Below are 4,998 nucleotides of genomic sequence, written 5' to 3' on the forward strand. Positions count from 1 at the left end.
GAGACTCCTTGATGAAATGATAACCTAATTCTATATGTTTCTCCGTTCATGATATATACAATTATGTGCAATGCAAATTGCAAATTTATTGTTACAATAAATTATTCTTGGCAATTGATGAAGGAAATCAATGTTTTCAAATAAAAACTTGAACCACTGTAATTCACATGATGTTTGTGCAAGTGCTCGATATTCAACCTTATAGAACTCTTGGAGACTGTCTATTGTTTTTTACTCCTCTAAGGAACAAAATATCAGCCTAAGAAAATAGCATAACTTGTGAATGGTCTTCTTGTGGCTGGACAACTTATCCAATTCAATTCATTATACTCTCTTATATGCATGTGTGACGTAGTTGGTAAAATAAACCTTGTGATGGAGTCCCTTTGAGACAATGAAGAACTCTATTTGTTGCTTATAAATGGAAAGTTGTAAGACAATATAAAAATTGTCTTAGTGAATTCACAACATAGGAAAATTTTGGCCTGGTTGTTGTTAAGTATAACTAGAGGTGGCAATTTCCGTGTTCGTGTCGTGTCAAATTCCGAGTTAGTGTCAAAAACTCGAACACGACACGAAAACATTTTCGTGTCAAAAGCTCAAACCCAAACATGACATGATCTTGACACAAAAAATGCGACATGACACGAGTTTTGTATAGATGTAGATAAACGTGTTAATTTGACACGATTCGACCTGCTGACATGAAAAACACGACACGACCTGACCTGCTAACACGACTCGAACTGCTAATACAACCCGACCTATTTGAAGAATCTAAAGGATTGCAAACCACTCAAACTATTAAATTAATACTAATATAATAAGATAGACACAAGTTTGACCATAAAAAATACATTATCAAACTAACAAACAAAGTCTAAAACATCCATCAAATCTAAAATTCAGAACATTATTACATCAAATTAAAATATCTATGAAATCTAAAATTCAAAAAAATAAGCCATTTGAGGAGAACATCTTCATTTTCAACTTCAACCAAGTCCTTTTTGTTCATTCTGAAAATTTTAACCAAAAATTGAAAACATTAGAAATTGGTTATCAAGCTAAAAATAAACAGAGAAATATTAGTAAATATTAAAGAGTATTAACATATAATTAACTGACCTATATGTCGAGTGTCTATCGAACAAGTTTTTGTATGCCGAATCAAATTGACAATTCCATGCTTGATTTCCACAACATAGAGAGACCCACATTTCTTACATTTGTATTATGGTCGCTTATCATTGTCATCTTCAATATGTACCAATTCAAAGATTTCCCAAACAGCAGATAACTTTATACTGCCTTTTTCTAGTATTATGTCAGCCAAAGAACTCATGGAGTACAAAACTTGTCAACCTACCATTTTGTCAATTTAAACAAAAAATTCTTAAAAGTAAATTAAACCAACAAAATATTCTCAAAGTAAATCAAACTCAAACCAATAAAAAAAATAAACAAAAGTATATGCTTATCATAAGATAAAAAGGAACTCAATTGCTTAAGCATGAACACTACTTTAGGAGATTATAAGAAACTAAGAAAATCCTCAACAACACTTTGACAATAGATGTCCACAACATCCCTAATTCGACTAACCACACCCCACCTCCCGTGGAAGGTCTATTCAAGACTTTCCAGTAAGCCTTCACTTTAATACCTTTGGCTCCATATGGAATTTGCTTGTGTTTGTGATAAAAAAATGTGAACCTAATGCACCAATACAATAACTAGTACTTTCTCTTTAATGGAAAAAGCTAAGTAATAATGGATCTGTGCATTTTCTAATAAACCTTTATTGTTGTGTATTTGAAACTATTTTATATCTTTGACTGAGTATTGGAAGAGGCTGGATGCGGCAAAAGTTGTTGCTCTAGTTGAGTATACTCTTGATACTTTTGATCTTATTAAGATTGAGCACCAGTTGTTCAAATTTCAAATACTAGGTTTAAGCTTTTCTTTTGCAAAAAGAAAAATGCTTATTTTATGAAAAAATATTATGGATCTTGTAATATGATAGTTTTTGTTTAAAGACAAGAAGCTAACAGAAGGATGCCATAGAAGCAACCACATTAAAATAAAGCATAATAGATATGCTTCTGAAAGCATGAATAACTTCCCTGATAAATTGGTGTTGTTTGTGCTTTAAGTTAGTTTGGGATGGACTTGGGCTTGGAGAAGGTGACTCAATAGGAAACAGGAACAAGTAATAGCCTCAAATGACAACTAATATGCTTTTCTCAAGTGATAAACTGGATCAACCCCACATTTCTTTTAACATAAACAAATTTACAGAAATTTCAATTCATTCAAAATCAATTGTGAAATGTAAATCTAAATGAAATCCAAACAATTTTCAATACTATATGAAAAAGAAAGTTCAGTACAACGACCCGTTGGCTTCGTAAAGAAACTTACCTTAATATTTGTTTTCTTGTCGATGGTGGTTATCAAGGGACCTCGAGTCTCAGTGGTTAATTTTAACCTGTAAAACTAAAGCCATCAGACTTGGACATCAGACTGGGAATACAAATTGGAACTGATCTATCTAATAAAAGTTCAGAAAAGAGAACCTTGTAAACTACTCCATGCGTTCCATAATATTTGTAGGTTAATGCACACAAATTAAGAATCATAATAATATGAATATATTATACAAAAAATGATAGATATACCATTATTAATTGTGGGACACTTTTTTTATTGTTGTACTTGGATCATGTAAAAAGTTTTGACCGTAAAGTATACACATGTGGTGAAGACATTAATTGAGACCCATTTTTTATAGTGGGAATTATATTAATTAAGGCATAATATAGTAGTAATTAATGTTAATAAAGGAAAAACATAAACTTTATGCTGATAGTAAAATAGAGCGATAAATTAGTTTTGGAGGTAATACTCCAAAAGTGATTTGAAATTTTCCAGGACACTATTCAATGTCAATTCTAAAAGTTTTTCCCTCTTTAAATTTGTTTTTGCCTAAACTAATTATGAAAGGCAAAAAAAATAAGAGAATCATAAAAATAGTTTTAGATGTAAGAATGTCTTTGTGAGAGATTGATTTGAACATCAATCTAATGGTGTTAACCTTCGTCAAGAATCTGAATTTTTACAACACGGATGCCTTTGTCAGAATTTGATTTGAACGTGTCCTATAATCATGTTACAGATGTAAGAGAATCACAAGTTCAAGAGAGGTCTTCTTTCAATTTGCCTGACCTCAATGAAGATCCAAATTATCCAATAAGCTTGAACAATGAAGCTAATTTTAATTTTGTTGTTGTACTTGTATTGCCATTGCAGACTAATGAAGAATTTGGTACGTTCCATATTTCTTCATGTTGTTTCTTTAATATTGATTTTTTACGTATTCCATCAAATATCCATTAGAATCTATAATTCCATTAGAATATTCTCACATGATTTGTTTCTTTTCATATGAAACCATTTTTTTAAGCAATGGTGTATTCTATATTTGTAATTAACATATTCATCTGTTTTATTAGTTAAACTAAAATCGAAAACATATTTAAATACAAATTCCTATTGTGAGAACATTACAATTTATGTTATTAGGATAATTGTTGGAAAGTCACAATCATGAATACTTACATGCTTTGCTTCCACTCATTAGTGTCATAGTTACACTCACCATCTAGACTTTTATGTGTGCAACATTGTGAACATCATTTTTCTTCTTATTAACCAATCAATTTGAATGACATCTAAATTAATTTGTAATAGCAAGTATGTATTACAAACATCATCATTGCAAAATAAACTGATAGTTTGTAGAGCATCCAAAATCTATTTGGATTCTAACTCAGAATAAGTGATTGGAATTGTTGTACTATGCCTTTATATGTGTTGACTGTTACTGATTAAGGGATTTGTGCTATGGCTTGACTTTAAGCTTCATAACTAAACTAGTTTATTTTGGTACAACATGCCCTATATTTATACTATGTTTTTTTTCGACAGATGAAATTGTTGACTTTGATCAAAATGTTGAACAATCATCAACATATAAAGGCAGAAAAAATTTGTTTTTAGATAACAAACAACATCAAGCTGTTTATGAAATGTTCGATGCAAAAGAGTATTGATGGAAATTTGAAAAAAGAGGTGACAACAGCAGTGACATCATCATTTTCTGTTCCAAACCATTAAAAAAGCTATAGATATACTCTTAACATAAAAAAAGAAATTGTCTTATAGATTTGTATACCTTTCTTGCCATCAAAAGAATTTGCCCAGAAAAATCTTCAATTGCGCCAGATATACTTGCTGGAATTCTTTCTTTTCATACGCTTCACTTTCTTCATCAAAAAACTTGTTTAGATCAAAATTTCAATCTGATGTGCTTTCTTTGGAGGTATCCATTTTTTGGGGAAATAATGAAAATTTGGATAGTCATGGTGAGATTTGAAGAAAGAAGATGGAAGTGAGATTTGAAGGAAGAATATGGAAGAGTGAAAGAAAGTAGTGAACCGATGAAAAAATAACTGAAGAGCTGTTGAAATAGAATAAAATAAAAAGAAAGTAGTGGTGGCTGGCCGATTCAAACTCAGACGATGGTTGGCTTGTGGTGGTGGCCGGCCGATTTTGAACTCACTCTCAAATCTCTCTCACCCTTGGCTGCGTAAGAAATGGGAGAGAAGAAGAACCTGTATCTGTCCGCTGGGTAAAAAGAGAAGAAATTAGGTTTTCAATATTTATAATTTATTTATACTCAATCAAATATGAACCCCTAAGGGTACTTTTGTAATTTCACTTATTCGTGTCATTTTTGTGTTTTCCGGGTTGACCCGATGTAGACACCGGGGTCGGAGGACCGATGAAGAAAAATTATAAAAAAGATCTAAATCAGTCGATTTAAATAAACGATGAGTCAATAAAAATAATAAGTAAAAATGTTGTTCAAAGGAACCGTGGAGGCCGGCTTGATTGAATTCGGAAATTAAATCGAGGGACGGGCGAATCGGTTCC

The 4,998-nt window shown here is 31.5% G+C and overlaps 1 long non-coding RNA gene across 2 annotated transcripts; it reads right to left on the minus strand.

Annotated features, from left to right (window-relative positions):
- Positions 1–839: 839 nt before the first annotated feature.
- On the minus strand, positions 840–4,770 carry LOC136202157 (uncharacterized). Of its 2 annotated transcripts, none has more exons than XR_010674332.1 (4): positions 4,238–4,770; positions 2,425–2,499; positions 1,129–1,365; positions 840–1,019 (listed from the first exon to the last, which is right to left on the minus strand). It is a non-coding gene; the product is annotated as an uncharacterized lncRNA (long non-coding RNA). The 2 variants fall into 2 exon arrangements; XR_010674331.1 differs by having other exon boundaries at positions 2,425–2,491; positions 4,238–4,764.
- Between the last annotated feature and the right edge of the window lie 228 nt (positions 4,771–4,998).

The sequence above is a fragment of the Euphorbia lathyris genome, chromosome 8 (assembly GCF_963576675.1).
Source record: "Euphorbia lathyris chromosome 8, ddEupLath1.1, whole genome shotgun sequence".
In the NCBI taxonomy this organism is placed as follows: domain Eukaryota; kingdom Viridiplantae; phylum Streptophyta; class Magnoliopsida; order Malpighiales; family Euphorbiaceae; genus Euphorbia; species Euphorbia lathyris.